Below are 17,217 nucleotides of genomic sequence, written 5' to 3'. Positions count from 1 at the left end.
TTCCTTCTTCCACTTTCCCTTGCCAGTATAATATCTGTAATAACTGAAGTATTTATATATTTACTGTTTTCACAACATTTTTTTCAGTCAAAATATTCTAAATTCATTGGTTTAAAACTAAGAGGTAGTAACATATGTGATGGATCTAAAAAGGATTCTAGATTTCTTCTTTTAAAACATACTGTATTGTTTTAATTGTATTATTTATGTAACAGTCCTCATGTTTTCTGGAAATTTAAAATAAATTCATGTTACAGTTATAACTTCTCTTTGATGTTATGTGGAATGCCTAAAGTATTTTGGGCTTTTATTTCTTTCTTTTTAAGAAGAGTTTGAGACACCAATGGAATTGACTTATTTACAGAGATGGCATTTTCAGGGGGAAACAATTAGATATGAGGCTTTGGTCATTACATATTTAACCCTCAGATAATCCTTATTCTCCTTAACTGAAAACTTGAATCAAATGGATTTTACTTGCTTTTTATTCTGTATATGGAATGGTAGGGTTTTTCCCCCTCCTTAAAAAGCTGTACAGCATGTCAGGGTGTTAGAATTAGATAGTATTTAAGGTCCCTTCCAACCAAAACCATTCTATGATTCCATGATTCTACGATAACCCTGAGGGAAAAAAAAGAAAATCAGCCTTCCACCTGGAGTTTTGACTCATATTCTCTTTCCTTCAAGCCTGACTTATTTGTAAAAACTTCTAATAAACATGAATCTGACAGTCAGCCTAATATGCTGGAATCAAAAGCTATTATTGACTTTGCCATATTGATCAATGGTGGCCCAAGCCCCGTAATAGATTACGGCGTTTCTCTCTAAACTCAGCTGCTCAGCTGTTCTCTCTCTGCATTAAATGAATGCTCCTCTGTCAGGAAGTGTTAAAATGACCTGGTTCAGAGCCTCTTGCTCCAGGCCTTGCCCTTCCATGGATTGGGTACATGATGCACTTCCAGAGCCACATAAACACTGAAGCAGCAGGTTGCTACTTCTTTTTTGGAGGTGTGTTTCATGTGGTACTTTGCTACCGGATAAAACCCCTGTTTTATCCACTCTTAGCAATGCACCCATCCCATTTCTCATGGCACATGTCACCAGCATCCATGCACTGTTGCTTCTCTGCTCCACTGTGGGCTGTATCCTCATCGTTTAGACCGGGTATGGAGCCACAGGGAGGCTTATTGGCCTCTCACACAGGAAGCTCATGCCTAAGAGGGAGTTTGAAGCCACTTCTTTCATGCCAGCAGTGGGTGTATGAAATGCTGATAGCTCCTCTCTCCTTATGTTCCTTAAACCAACCTTCTACTCCCAGCTCTAAATCCCAAGAGTGTCTCTAGGTGAAGATAATCTTCCTCTGCTTGAGGAGTATGGTAGGATGGCTTTTCCATGACATCAGTCTGAGCTCATAGGAACATGGAAAAGGAATATCTTATGCCTAAAGGTGAGTTACACTTCATCAGACTGTGCAGTCGTAGTCTTCTCTGTGCCACCTGGAGGTGATAATTGCAATAGGTCCAGAACAACACCAACCTCCTCCAATTAGCAACAGCAGCAACCATCTGGAAGGCAGTCCCTATGTTTTGTGCTGTTCTGGGATGGCATTTAGGCCTATGATCAGTTCAGCTAAAGTCCTAGTGGAAGCAATGTTTCATGAGGTGCACAGGGATTCAGAAAACACAGGAAATTTTGCTGTTTCTACAGCTGCCCTTTCTCTTGAAGCCAAGAAAAAAGAAAAAAAAAGGCAACCACTGCTCATGTCTCATGAAAATACTCAATTCAGAAATGCTTAAATGCAGAAATGTCTAAGGAAAATTTCTTCTTCTTTTCTGAACAAAAAGATGTAATCGGTACTGAACAGCCAGTTGCAAAAGTGTTTCAATATTATCTTTTCACAGGAAAAAATTATACATAATGTTCAAGAAAAGTGAAATGAACACATAAATGCTGTTTTCAGTGACACCTTATATTTTTCCCAGATTGCTCTCCTAAGTTAGAATATTTCCACTGGATTTAATCAGAATAGAAGCAAAAAATTAAAGGAAGGCAGAGAGGTTGAGTGATCCTCTCTAGATAGGTCTTGATTTTTAAGTGAGACCCAAGCAGTTCAGGAGCAAGGTGTGTACAGGATCTACCCAGAGGAAAGCTAACACTGCTCTTCCCTGAGAGCAAGCCCAGAGCCAACATTTCCAGATCTATAAATAAACAGCCTTTCGTTCAAACTGGGAGAAAACAAAACTGTTCTGTGAAGCAAACAACGGACACTGGTATTGAAATTAAAAGGATGTGGAGAACATGAGAGTTTTAGAGCAGGTGGCATCAAACCCTTCCTGAACAAGTCAAGGGCTTGGCGTCCCCAAAGCAACTCGGCAGAGAGCTCCCCAAAGCAATCTCTTACACAGTCTTCTGTAGTATGTAAATTTATTGAAATACAGTCCCCTTTGTCTACTGGGAGATGAGTGCGCTGTGATCCGTCCTCTCAACCCACACTGACACAGGCAGCTGACATAGTGGTTTTGAAGATTTCCCTTTTGTTTTTGCTGCCAGCTCGTGGGAGGGGGAGAGAAAGAGGAAGGGGAAAGAGGAGGGCGTAACGCGCCTGCAAGTGTGTGTAGGCAGGCCAAGAGAATCTGTGCCACTGAACACCCAGATGGCAGGAAAAATTCACCTTTTACTAACTGGATCAGTGGCAGATTTTTATAGCGTGTGGGTGGGAGAGAGGGCAGGGGCTGTGAGGAGGATGCAGAAAAAGCAGAGCATGTAAATGCACATATGTTTGCACCAGTAAGAGGGAAAGAAGGGCACACAGTGGATGAACAGGCTTCTATCTGCATGTGTGGAGTGACAGAGATGCACAGGGGAGAGAAGCTGAGTTAAGGCTGTGTGCTTCAGGATCAGAAGTCCAAACACCCTATAAACCTCTCCTCTGCCCTCCTGTGCAGAAGCACACAGGAGGTCTCCAGCTCCTGTTACCTTGCAAGGTATGTTACAGGACAATTTCCTTCTCCCCAGATCCCTTGAAATGAGCTTTGAAAATAGTAAAGGTTGTCTGTCTTGAGCTGTACTTTGTCTACACCCCTTGAGGAGACACAGCCCATGTGCAACTCAAGGCTCACATTCTATGACTTCATGCTCCTGACCACGAGGCTGTGCCCCGACCTGCACCTCTTTGCAATCTGAATTCCTGGGTTTGGGAAAAAATAAGCCAGTGGAAATCTTTCAAACCTATTTTTCTGGGCTCCCACATATCTACGTTAATAAACTAAACAAGGCCATGGACTGTTCTTTGACTTTGCAAGCATGAAATCCTTGCACATGTGTAGTTAAACCTCCTACCTTCTCCCCAAAACGGAATGGGCTGAGTCCCACTTGCCTGAAACAGTCTGTGTCATCCCTTAGGCTGTACCTGGGGATGATGGCAGAGTGATAATAAGCATGGACACAAAACATGGCAAGGGGCATGGTAACAGCAAAATAGTATGGACAGACCCTTGACACAGAATCACAGAATAGTTAAGGTTGGAAGGGAACTCTGGATGTCATCTTGTCCAACTCCTCTGCTCAAGCAGAGTCACCTTCTTGTCAGTGCTTGAGCCTGTGCCCCTAATTCACCAGAGTACAGAGATCCTTAGGAAAGTCCTGACTCTTTCATCTTCAGAGATTGAATCACAGCTATAGTTTCCACTCATAGTTTCCATTTATCTGAGCTACCTGACATGCTGGACGGCTTGCGGTTCTTGGCAGTCAAACACAATTCAGAGGGACAAGAAGTTTGGCTGGAGCAGGTGAAGTCTGCTTCGACTGGGAACATATGGGATACACATAAACAGTTCCCCAAAGATGCAATTAAATGCTTCTAAATATCCCACATTAATTGTGTGCCTGAACCAGTACTGATGCTCATCCTAAAGGTATCTGGAGACCCACAAAATTCTCTCCATGATAGTAGGTGTAATGAAATGCATGGAAGATAGCTTAAGGCCATGACCATCTCACTTTGGGGGTATTTCTTAAAGATTCGTAATTGAGATCTGTTAAAAGACTGACTCCAGTGAGATCTGACTAGACTTGGGAAGATGTAAGCCTTTTGGTGGCTGAAAAGAAAAGGGAGAGAGGGATCATTTTAAGCTCAGTTGGAGTAAGGATGCAAAACTGCACACAGAAAATCTGATAAAGAATGATCTTAGTCATCTTCAACAGAGGCTGTGCTGTGATCTTACACCTCTGATGTCCTTAAGCTATGGGTCCTAGGTGTTGTGTTTCAAGATAGAATGGATCATTTTGATAATTATTTTGACTCTCTGGTAACAGAGTTTAAGTCAGTAAGTCCCAAACTGAAAAAGTGTCCTCTGTATCCCTCAGTCAGCAGAACAAGCAGAACGCTGTGCACATAGAAGTATTTTGCCCACTATCTGTTTTCTGATAACTATGCAGGAAAAGACTGTGCTCTTCATTCTTGATTTAGCCTGAGCCACCAAAGAGATTCCCTGCATTGTGCTAACAGACAGGTGTGTAAAAACAACTGGCACGTGCCATGGGGGAAATCTCTGGCAACACCTCAACAGTGAGTATCAAGGCAAACCTTTTCCAGTGCCTTCAAGAGAAACCTAAAAGCAAATGAAAATGGGGAAAAATAATCCTCTCACGTCTCCCTCTCTGAAGGCAGCAGATGCTTTAAAATTCACCAGACAAGGTCTGCCTTGTAGCAGACAGTAGGGCGGAGAGGGTGGCTGCTCCTCTGCTCCCCAGGCCTGCTCCCAGGGATCTGCATGTGCAATTTTGGCATTTCCATAGATCTGTTTGATTGTTATGCAGATATTTGGTACAGGGAGCTGGGTTTGTTCCCTGGCCTTCCCTCTGTGGGGGAAGGAGCCCTGTGTGTGGCAAACAGCATGTCACATTGGCCATCCTTAATCCACCAACTGGCCAGTGACCAGGAACTGCTGCAAGCACTTCCAGCTGACTCCAGCACTTTAATGGCCCACTCTGTGTTACACAGAAATGCATTTCTCTGTCTGGAGATTACAAATGTGGGGCTTGACTCTCCACCCTCCCTCCAGCATTCTTTCCTTGACCCGGGGTGAGGTTGTTCCCCATGAGAGGGGAAACCCTGCTGTAGAATTTGCCGTGGTAGAAGAAAGGGGCACCAGATGATCAGCATCAGTAATCGACGGTGAGAACCTCAGCCCTTGTCCCAGTTATGCTCCTGCTCATGTGAAATGAGAGCTGGGTATTTCCATCTCTGCTTAACAGGGGCCTGCTTCTAAGTCCTCTGAAGTCATCTCGCTGTCTTCAGGAGCTTCAGGCCCATAAGGAGTCGTCTTCTTCATAGACAATAGAATGATTATTAGATGTACAAATCAGTGCAATGGCACTGACTTCTATGAAACCAGGCTGAAGTACATTAATGGAGAACTATTTCAGGAGCTTCTCTAAGAAAGGAAGACTATTTTCTGCAAGAACACAACATGGCTGCAGCTTCTGGACAATAAGTTCTGTTGAGCCATTGCTGTATCTCCCAATACCTTCCATGAAGTATTTGCACAGTTTTGATCTCAAAAGGGACTACTTAAAATATATGTGAACTTCTATTTGCAGAGTGTTTATTCTTCTGTTTTTTGGAAAAGGAAAATATAAAAAAAAATTACACTACTGTAACAAAATAGGTTAAAGATTCCTTGGGTCAAATGGACTTGTGTATTGGTGGCAATATGCAAAGTCCACACCTTTAAGTACTTATTGTAATGAAAAAAAAGAATATACCTCTCAATAATATATATATAATGTTTTTTATATATATATGTGTGTGTATATATATATATATATATATATATATATATATATATATATAAAAAAATCAACTGCCCAGTCTGAGTTTCATAGCACTTATTCAAGGTGCTGCAAGTGTCATTTACTGTGTGAGTATCTCTTTCCTTTCTCAGCACTTAAGGTGTTGTCACAGACACGCTAAATGGTCAGTCAGGGAAGCTCATTCTGAGCAGGTCTCCTCCTTCACAGTGTTTTCCCTGAACACTTGTGATTTTACCAACTCATACTCTTAGATAACAATGCATCATATAATGTAAAATTCTGTTGATATGGAGCAGATTTAATGAAAAATGTATTTTACACTTTCCACTTCATCCTAAACTGAAAAGCAAAAGTCACTTTTTTCCCTAAATATAAGCATTGGGCCCCTCTGAGATACTCTGACATCCAAACCTTTGATATCTGAATTTGAGATAGTCTTCCCATCACAGATAAATAATTTTGAATGGATTGTCATTGGAACCAAGTATTTAAGATGATTGTTTTAAGGACAGACGGGCTATTCATTCCCTCCACTGACCCCAGAACGGGTGGAGATAATCAGCTCAGATGTAAATATCTGTCTTTTAGACATTTAAACAAACTCTGTTCCTGAAACTCAGTTTGAGTGGGGAAGTGGAAAAGGCTTTATCTGTGCTGCAGACTTCTGTGGGCAACACTATAAGTAGAAGATCCCTGATCCCTACTGTGATGCAGGTGAAGCTACTCCTGCCGGTTTAGGAGCTCACTGATCTCATGTAGGGAGTCTTTGACCATCCCCGTACCCTGAACAGATTTACTGTTGCATCTGCGTTTGCGCCAGGAAAACTTATCCTCGTTTCTGAGTTGTGTAAAGGCTCATACTATGGATAAGACTGAACTGGCATTATCAGAACTAAAGACAAGAATGTATCACCAGAATATTTTAATATCTCTCTGAATACACTGACTTTAAATGCAGATTTAAGCCAGATTCACCAGAATCTGAGCTGCAGCACAACACAGGATTGCATCCAGTTTCATGTGAAACCAGCCAGAAGAAAAAAAAAAAACACACAAAACCATCAAACCAAGATAACAACAACAAAAACAACAACAACAAAAAGAAAGAGCTGACTTAAAAATTTGGAAGGGAAAGTATCAAACGAAGCAAAACAGCTGTGCTGCAAATAACACTAGTGTTTTTTGTTTTCGTGAAGAAAGTTCCTTTCAGCAAAACAAAGTTAAAAAAAAGTATGTTTGTCTGTATCGTTATTCAAGATGAATTCCCAGATTCTCTGAGTACATGGATACCACTCTTCATTTGGGTTTTAAACTGCAGGAGTATCCTGCTGTGGACAATGGCAGTAAGTAGGAGATTGTGTAGTGCAGGAGTAACCTGAGTCCCGCCTTACAGCTTTACTATCCAGCTGATTTCCCCAGGTGCTGATGCAAACATCTGGGCATTCATGTGCATGTTGACATTTATTTCTTTATTTTTTAATGCCACAGGGAATTGAGGATTAGGTTTGTTATTTCCACTAACCAGGCATTAAAATACCTTGAGCCGATCACGCCCTTTCTGAGTTTTGACTGAAAATCACTAGGCAGAGGGAGGATGACACAGCCCTAGGAAATAGTAAGAGAGATTAATGCAAGCCACAGCGGCAGCACAAACAGCACCCAGATGTAATGCACCGAGTAAACAACTTTTCCCTTCCTTTCACATCGTGGTAGATGAGCCACCAGAGGGAGTCCAAGAGATCCCCAAGAACTGCAGGATAAACAGATCAGCTTTTGGCAAAATGAAGGTAATTAAACATTTTCTACCGGGGGCTGCAGAGTTCAAACCAGTGTGAGCTACTTTAGGTCACTGCAAGATCTTCATCGTGGCAAGATTTCTCAGAAAAGCTAAATCAGACTTAATTTACAGTTTAACTTTTCCAAGAAAACAAAGGGAATAAAGAAGCAAGTTGATATTTTTAGTATTATTGTTGATGATGAAAATGTATTTCTAATTAAATAATATTATGTGTTTCTAGATCAATGGAATGAAAAAGAAGGGCAGGTGACCGGAATACAAAGGGCAAATGGTGCCTTATCTGTGCCACTGTACACTTGCTCATGTGTATGGAAATACACATATTTAAATACAAGAACATTGTATACTGTTCAGTCTTACTGCTTGGTAGCAGGGGATGAGACATGAGGTTTCACACTTCCTTTCAACTTCCAGTCTGACTGCGACAACAGAGGAGGAAACCAGCTCTCCCAGGGGACTAGAAAGGGGTGAAGCATGTCACAGGCTGCTGTTTATAGCCGTGATGGATAAATAAGGGGCTTAGGGACATGGTTTTGTGGTGGACTTGGAAGTGCTGCGTTAATAGTTGAGCTTGATCTTAAAGGTCTTTTCCAACCTAAATGATTCTACAGTTCTGTGTCAGGTTAGAGAGACACTACCACTGTGGAATTAATTCATTGCCCTTCTTGTAAGGTAGGACAAGGAATAACACTGGTAGGCCAGAATTATTCACATGCCAAAAAAACAGGGTTGTGCTCCGTTACAGGTCTTTTGCGGAAAAAGTAACCACATAAGTGTCAGGAAGAACGTCTTACCCAGATCCTACTCCTCTTCTCTGGTCTCAGCTGGGACTATCACCTTAATGTCCAGAAGCTGAGCATTTTTCTTCCACACTGAGCTGCAGAAGTCTTGCTTTTACCTTCCTTCTAGAGATTGTTGGCTGGAGAGCCAAAAGGTTCCTTTTTATCCAACCTGTCGTTTGTCCTACAGTGGTGAAATCCTACAAGACTGGTCTGAAAACAGATGGGTTTCTGCAGAATATTGACATTTTCAGCAGGAAATGCATGTATATGTGGAGGAGGAAGGGATTCATACATTCCTGGGTAATATGGGGCATATTGTGTTTGCAATATCATGCTGGTAGTGGTAGCTGAGAAGTTCTGTACAAGAAAATATAGTCAAAATAGATGAGGCAAGGGAAAGGTGAAAGAGGAGCTAAGAGATGTGACTATGGCTATGGAGTGGATTGGTGACAGAGAGCACCCTCATCCACTACACTAAAAAGGCTGTTCCTTCACCATATTTGAATTTTCCACTTCTCCCATGGCTGCATTGGATTGAATATGATATTTCTACAGGCCTCTATAGAAGAGTAAAGAGCTGAGATATTAAAAATAAATGGTGAGACGCTCAAGACAGTGATTTGGGAGCACTTTGTCAAGGAAATCAGGCTAAAGTTGGAGACGAACGGCTCAAACGACACCTCCTGGGCCAAAATCCATCCAAAGTCCGTGAGGTGAGACTTGAAAAAGAAGCCTGACCTCTTCCTCCTACACAAGGAGTGTGAGATAACATTCCCTGTCAAGCTGTCTGTTCTCTGGATCAGCAGATTAGTTGGAATGATTAGAAGAAAAGAAAGGATATTTTCCACTCATTTATTTACAAATTGTACCTAATGAATTATTGATCAGGTGAGTAGACCTCTGCGCAGCCCTCTAGGAATCTGTCCTTTCCAAGTCACGCTCATGGCCCCCTGGCCCAGTAGGGCCAGTGGAGATGTTTCAACCCTCACACTAATGGGGTATTTGGCTGCTGAGGCCACTGTTGTTTTTCTATTGCTTTCTCAGTGCAAAATGAATCTCATTAATTTAACTGAAAAGCAACAGGAACGGGGACAAAAAAAGCCAAAGCTATGCATCTGTATAAGATAAAATGCTATAACCACCACTCTAAATCAGAAAAATAATTTCCCTGTTGTTGAAGCAGGTGAAGGATAAACACAAGATTCAAAGTCAAGAGATTTGAGCTCCTCTCTTGTCTCTGCCGCTGAAACACTGAGCAGGTCACTGGCTGTATTAGCCAATGTAACTACCTGTCAGCAATGAGAGTGCACAACCTGTGCAGGTCTCATCCATGGCTCTCTTCACAGCCACTGGGGATGGAACCATGAGCCACACCAGTCTGGAGTATAATTTATCCAACTAAACACTGGTATCTGCTCAAGGCCAATGTGAGTCATGCCCTAAAACTCACCATCTGTCCTTCTTACCTCTCCATTATCTATGAAGGGAAATGAGAAATAGAAGCCTACACCGTATGGACCTAATCTACCTTGATCAAACAAACTCCACCACTGATTAATCTGTGTCCTGGTATTTCTTGTTCTTGTCTATTTTGTCTCTGTGTGTGTGAGTGTAAACCCTAGGCTTTATTGTCACATACATGCAGGTTAACACAATACACTTTTATCTGCACCCTTTTGTTTCAATACTTCTTTGAGAAAGAGATGAACTAAAAATACAGGCATCAGAATATGCACCCTGGATAATAATGTGGTCTTGGATTCCACTGTACACAATACAGTGAGGCCCCAGTTTTCATGGTTGTCCCTTATCCTGCACTCTCAGACAGTAACAGCTTGAGCTGTTCCATGCTAGACCTTTCACCAGCACAAGCCAACATCAAGGCACTGAATTTAATGGCACTACTTTAAATTATATGGTTGAATATCTGTTTCTAATCTAAACAGCAAACATTTATGCTTCATGTAACCTCAGCTTTATTTTTTTCAAGGGAAAATAATAACTTTTTATTTATTATTATTGGGTTTTTGCATAGCTGGCAAGAAGGTTAGAGTCAGTCTCTTTCTCTCTCCTCCTCTCTGAGTACCAGCTGTTCTTCATGAGGGGATATATGAGCAGTTTTATACAGTTTTAATATCCACCAGAAATTACATCTCACTGCCTTTAGGGACTGAACCTTTAAAATTCAATTTCAAATAAATATAATTATAAAATAAGGCAGGGAAAAAAAGGGCAAGAGAGGGAAAGAGAGTATCAAAATTCAGTTCCTTGCTATAAGAGCTTCAGGGCACAGCCAGTGGGGCTGTGTTCTTTAGCAACAGTAAGAAAAATGGCCTGGGGCTCTGAGATTAGCATGTTGATGTTTTGGTCACCTCTCTCTCTCTCTGTGAAGCCAGAGATGGCAAAATCCCATGCTGCAAAGAAGGAAAGGGAGCAGGAGGTTTGCAGAGGAAGTTTTCATATCCTCCCCAAATCTGGCATGATTGGAGAAATATTGAAAGAGGAAAGAATGAAAACAAAACATGAAACAGCTGAAAGAAAGAAAGGAGGACTGCTGAAGCATCATCTCAGGTTCTTTCCCCAGAAAAGAGACCTACCTCCAAACAAGGTAGGGTTTCAGAGAACACAGCTGTAATTCTGGCAGGAAAAAAACCAACCAAACCACAAGCACTAAAAAAATCAACCGTTCCAAGACCAACATTGCAGCTTGTTAATTTCCCTCAAAATATGACAGGGAGTAGATCATCTTGTTTTTAAAATGTAAGACCAGTGTAACTGTGTGGACATGTCAGTCCTCAGAGAAGCATTGAATTTTTCTTGAATGTACAGTGCTTCTAACAAGGCATAATTTTTAACTGCAGTAGACTTCACATTAACATTAAATTAAGAAAGTCCTTTCTTACAAGTCTGGACAGACCTGACCTGATAGGTTTTTCTTCTGCTTAGTGAAGCTAAGGAAAACAAAACATATTTAGCATTTAGCAGCAGTGGTCTGCTATTTATTGCTAGTAATACATAACACAATGCTGTAACAACTGTTGGGACCCCAGTCAATGCTCATCCTGAGTACAACAGGCTGTGTTAACAGGAGAAGCAGATGCTCAGAAAGTGCAGGTAGGTGAGGGAGAGGTTGTAGAGTAGGGCTTTGTTCCCTTGTCCCTCAGATTGTCCTGAATCCAGGGAGCACAAACATGCTGGAAAAATCATGTGAAATCTGAGGATGACCTGGTTGCAATTATGGCTCACCAGTTTGGTTGGAAATATCACTGGTTATATTGGATTGATGAACAAATTCATGTTCATTGGCAAAAATAAATAGAAAAGAGTGGCTTAGAAAGAAGAGGAGGTACTTGCACTCTCCACACTGGCAACAGATGCTCAAGGCACTCAGCAATTTGCAAGACAACTTTTGCATGTGGGTGCCCAATTCCATGCCTGGCACCCCTCCCCTGTGTGCTCCCTCTGCCTCGCTTCCTGGGAGGGATCTGCTCTGCCCCAAAGAGAACACTAACACTTTAGAAAAGATGCACATAGTGTAAGGCATATGGTCACAGGCTGTTTGGACCATGTGTAGGCTGGGCTCCAGGAGCTTACTTCTGATTTTCTGAACTAAATCTAATCTTCTGGAAATCAAGGCAAAGACATTATGGGAAGAAATTTCATTGACAATTCTCAAAGTTTAGGCCAACCAAATGACGTAGTTGTGAAAGACTGAGCATCCCTGAGGATTTCTGAGAACTCAAAAAGTACCTAAAAAGAGGGAAACAGGTTTAATAGTCACAAGTGGAATTAGTAAACCAGGAAATAAACTGAAAAGGCCAAACACTTTTTGGATCACAAATCTCACGAAGTTGCTCAGAGGCCCAGGTCTTGCCTGGAGCAGATTTTGTTACAAGGTCTGTTCTGGGACCCAGTGATCCCAGGAAACCTTTTTCCTTTTCTCTAGCAGTTTTGTTCAGTCGCTGCTGGGACTTCGGTGGAAATCCTTGGAAGTAGATTTCCTCTACAGCCTTTCCACATCACGCTCCGATGACCAACTTTGCTCAGTACAATCTGCCCAACCGCAGCAGGACACAGTCACAAATCAGTCGGCACTTAGGGAGCCCCTTCACTTTTATCTCACCTTGCTCTCCGTCTGCTCCCTTCCCAGGCCTTGTCCTTTCTTACACAACTTGTGTATCATCAGATAACCAAGTAAATATCATTTCAGAGAGCTGCCCCCTCTCGCCATGCATCTGAATGAGCACCAGGTTTGCAGTTATTTGTTTAGCCACTGAGCTGAACAAATTAGATTAACACAACACATGCAGCGAGGGGAGGAGGACACGAGGAGGGGGGGCCCTTCTGACAGAGGCAGGAAAGATGCTGGGGAAGTGCTGTTGTCATGGCAATTAACCCTGTCTTGGGAACGGTGTCCTTCGTTCCCCCAGAAAATCTGCTAGGTGATTCCCCTTTCTTCTCCTTTCTGTGTGCTGCAGAACTGGGGCAGAGCTGCACAGGATCAAAGCTGTGCTTCAGAGCTCGGGAGGTTGTGACAGTTGCAGTTGTGTGAGGAGAGATGTGTGGGAGAAACTTCCCTCTGCTAAATTCGGTGACACACTGTTAACAAGACAATACAACAGCAGGGTTGGTTGCTGTTTTCTCTCCCTTTCTCTATTTTTTTACAGCCCAATGAGACCTTTCATTGTATTTCAAATGTGTTTCTTTTAAAGCTGTTGTGAAGATTCCCTCCTACTGCTTCCACTGCTCTTCCTCTTCTTTCAGTGTGGCTGATAAGCATCTCACTCTATCGAGTCCTGTTTTATACACAGCATGGGATTGTGGCAAAACAGCTTGCTCTTCTCCCTTTGAGATGGGCATCTCACGAGAAGTCCACTCTTACACAGCCAACTAGTCACCCACATCTCTAATTTCAGGGAAACTTGGCATGTTCTTAACCCACAGAGCTGGAAAACAGGGCAAAAACTTCTCCAAGGCATACTCTCTCGGCGTAAATCAGCACAGCTCCTCTGAAATCAAAAAGCTTACTGTCAAGAGTGACCAGATTAAAGCGTGGGTACATGGGAAAAGTTGTTATCTGTGGTTTATGGATGGCACAGCAGAGTCAGAAAGGGGTGGTTCACATGGAATCACTGTCCTGGGAGCAGCCAGAAATCTCCTGTGATGTTAACTAGCAAGTCAAACACAGAACCTCTCTGGTATGAAGCAGCAGTGACCATCTTTAAAACATTGCTCTGGATAGCCCAGAGACTGGTACATTTTCCAAGTGGAAATTACCAAAAAGACCATAGGGAAATTGGATTTGTCAAAAGATAACTTTGCCTGTGTTCTACAACTTTGACTTGGAGCTGGTATTTTTTTCAACTCTGCCCCTCTCATTGAAAGGTCTGGAAGCAGTGACCTCTCACTGTTGGAGATACAACGCTGAATTGTGATTTTCTATTTCTGAGATAAACTCCTCTGCAAAGGGGGGAAGAGTGCACCAAGCATATGAGAACATCTCAGTGATTCCTCTTCCACCACAGAAAAAAAACAAGCAAGTGCTTAGGTAATTGGAAATGGGATGAATCTAATTGCAAGAAAAGCTTTACTAGATTAATCAATTTAATGTCACCTCTGATAATTCTTGAAGCAATTCCATGTAGATAATCAGGATGTATTGATAATCCAAACTAATCAAGAGGTGTGGAGTGATGGAAAAGCCTTTTTCTTCAGTGTACTATGGTTACAAAAAGACACTTGAAAGACTAAAACAAGAATTGTTTTCCCTTTTTTTTTTCTCTTTTTTTTTTCTTTTAATGAAATGTGTCTCTAGGAAATTTTAGTCTGGCAGAAAAGAATTCACATAATTTTGTTTATCTAAGCAAATTGGAATAGGCCTGTTCTTTTTCAGGATATTCACAGATTCTCTAGCATTTTCAAGTGGTCTTCAAACTGAAACAGGGACCTGCAGCCACCAGGAATTAACCAGGTTACTGGCACTAATAACATTCACAGCAAGAATTCTCTGTTTCTCAGTGGAAACTTGCAGGTGGGGATGGTGGCAGAAGGCTGAGCTCAGTTAGATAAAACTTGTGAGGTTTATCAGTTGGAAAGCATTGAATCTGCCCCTGCATGAGGCAACAATGGCCAGAATGAAGCTCTGGAGTCAGTAAAAAGACCAGTCTTGGAGGAATCTATGAGCTTTTGCACACTGTAACTGAGCAAGTTATGGTTTGTACCATGTTCAGAAGGGATAATGGGTGTATGAGCAGTGGCAGAAGAAGCAGGGTGAAGGTAACCATTTTTCAGTGCTCTCCCTGCTGCAGGTGTAAAGGAGGGTGTTAAATGGAATGCCAGAGAATACAAAACCAAGGGTTAACTAGTTTGTTTGCTGCTTGAAGACTGAATGGTCCTTAGAGGCACTGCTATCTAAAGGGGCTTCCAGCTCCTAAATGCCACTGCAGAGGGAGGTTCCTGAACCACTATGTTTATATATAGAAAATTATACTTCCTCCTGCCTAGAAAGGTGCTTCATGGCTTCTGCTGTGGCCAGAGAAGAGAGCTGACAATGAGAGGAGAGATGCCTGTTATAGGGCTGACATCTCCCTGCTTTTAACATTTAACAGCTGAGATCACTTTGCAGATTCCTCAGGGCAGTGGGAAACAGAGCTGATCTGGACCTTTTGGTGATGGATTTTTTTATTTAAAAATAATTCCAATTTTTTAACTTGTTTTTCTACTGTCCCATCTCAACATTCAAAGAAACCAGTTTCCTAAAATGTGAAAAAAACCCCCATGCTAAATATACTGATTTCCCAGGGTGTGATTCCTCTTAGCCAAATTCAGCAGAAATTTCTGCACTTTTTCATAACCCTATAGGCTGCCATAATCTGCTGTAGTATAGCAGGAGACAGAATGTAACTGATGTTTAAGGCAGGCATCTGGAGAGCCAGACTCCTAGGTTTTGTCTCTGTTTCCATCAACAACATGGCAGCATCACTTTCATTAAATCTCTTAGGACAGAACTTTCAAAACCAGAGTGTTTAAACACAGACACCTCCATAGGTCTTCTGAGGTCTGCAATCATCAAACCTAAGGCCTTTGGGTGGCCTTTGAGTGTCCAACCATGAATAAAAGCATTTATGCCATGCCTCTGATATGACCTCTAGACAGCTCTGTCATCCCTAATTCTAAAGAGAGGTTAAAAGTATGAACCCCCAAAAGGCTACTCCTGGGAGCTGAGAGACTTGCAAGGGGCTCTGGAGGAAGTGCCAAGAGGTCTGAGAAGTCAACCTCCCACCCTTCCTTTGCACTTTCTGGAAGTAAAATTCACTCCTGCAGAGAGAACGTCCAAAACAAAGTTTTTACAGCCCTTAATTTGTGCTGGATTCTCCTCAGCAAATGCTATTCCAGATGCCAAAGGCCAGCTGCAAACTCCAGAGCAAGAGCTAAAATCAATTTGCAGCCAAAGTAAAAATGCCTGGATATCTGTCCCTGGCTCCTTTGCTTCCCAGCAAAGCCATGAAATGAGCTACTGCCTTTGGTTACATGGTTAATTTCAGAAATGAAAAGACCAGCAGCAATAAGGGCATCTCTGGCTGCATATTGCGGAGCTCGAGAAAGAAGATGCCAGTAGCCTTTGCAATCCAAGCTGCCATATACCCTCTTGGAAGCAATTTCCTTCCAGTTTTTAGAGAAAATATAATAGGGCTACTTCTGTGGAAGAAATTCAATCTTTAAAACATATATTCAGGTGACTGAGGAAGGGCTTAGATAAACTAGAGTGAATATTGCTGAGGGGCAAAGGAAAGGGACAGAGATTATAAAAACAATGTCAAAATCAGAGGCATCCAGAGAAGGATCTGCAAGATGAAAATATTTCCCATTATGACATGAATAAAACTGCACTTCTCTGTATCTCAAAGATGGGCGTTTTATTTTCCTCTCTCTCTCTCTCAGATTTATAACAAAACAAAAAAAAAAAGGAAACTTTGCTTTCACAGTTGACTAGAACAGTCCAAATCCTCTGACTGTGCTAAATCCAACAAGAGCAAAGCCTGATCACCAGTGCAACATCTGCCATTTGACAGAGGCTTCTCAGAGACCTCGAACACCAGGAGCCTGCTCTCCTGCTAAGTGAACTGTTACTTTTCATGTTCACTGTTCCTGCTGTTCCTCTGTCGTTTTAGGCTGAAGAGGGCTGGTCTTATATACTTTAAGGAAGAAGGTGAAAATTTGGGGGGATGTTTTGTTGTATGTATTGGTTTGTGGTTTTTTTAGGTGTGGGGGGTTTTTTTTGTTTGTTTGTGGGGTTTTTTTTGTGTGTGTGTGGGTTTTTTTTGTTTGTTTTGTTGTTTGTTTTTTTTTTCCCCAATATTGATAAACTAGAGATATGCCTGGCATCCAGGCATCTAATATTCCTCCAAGGTGAGTTCATCCTTGTGCTGAGCACCAGCAGAAGGCCTGTATATTGAGGACATTCCCCATCAATTAGTTGATGAGCAGGGCATGGCAGGACAGCGATGGGTTTCTGCACCAGGGCTGTGTGTACTCACACTGCTGCTTAGGCAGGATCAATAACACCTTCTGTGTCTGAAAAGTGACTGCTGTCCAATGCCATTATTTTCCTCTAGCAATAAATAAATTTAAATAAATAATAAACAATAAATAAATTTAAAGGGTGCTTTTCCCTACATGGTATCCCAAGACCTTGTCTTGGTATTGCCTTTTCACGACTGTTCCTTGATATCCCTGCAGGAAGTTACATACCAGTTGACACTTTGTGCCCCAACAGGACATCTTTGGAGACTTGAAATTCTACCTACCCTTCGTAGATACAAA

The 17,217-nt window shown here is 41.9% G+C and overlaps 1 protein-coding gene and 1 long non-coding RNA gene across 16 annotated transcripts in view; one reads left to right on the top strand and one right to left on the bottom strand.

The window, feature by feature from the left end:
- CELF4 (CUGBP Elav-like family member 4) overlaps positions 1-17,217 on the bottom strand; it is a 699,885-nt gene that overhangs the window by 484,237 nt on the left and 198,431 nt on the right. The window lies entirely within an intron of this gene.
- LOC113961054 lies at positions 1,369-7,592 on the top strand. The gene is made up of 3 exons (XR_003532183.1): positions 1,369-1,447; positions 4,438-4,511; positions 7,528-7,592. It is a non-coding gene; the product is annotated as an uncharacterized LOC113961054 (long non-coding RNA).

The sequence above is a fragment of the Neopelma chrysocephalum genome, unplaced genomic scaffold (assembly GCF_003984885.1).
Source record: "Neopelma chrysocephalum unplaced genomic scaffold, ASM398488v2 Primary Assembly neopelma1_97027, whole genome shotgun sequence".
NCBI classification, from domain to species: Eukaryota; Metazoa; Chordata; class Aves; order Passeriformes; family Pipridae; genus Neopelma; species Neopelma chrysocephalum.
This window is presented reverse-complemented; position numbering and strand designations above follow the sequence as displayed.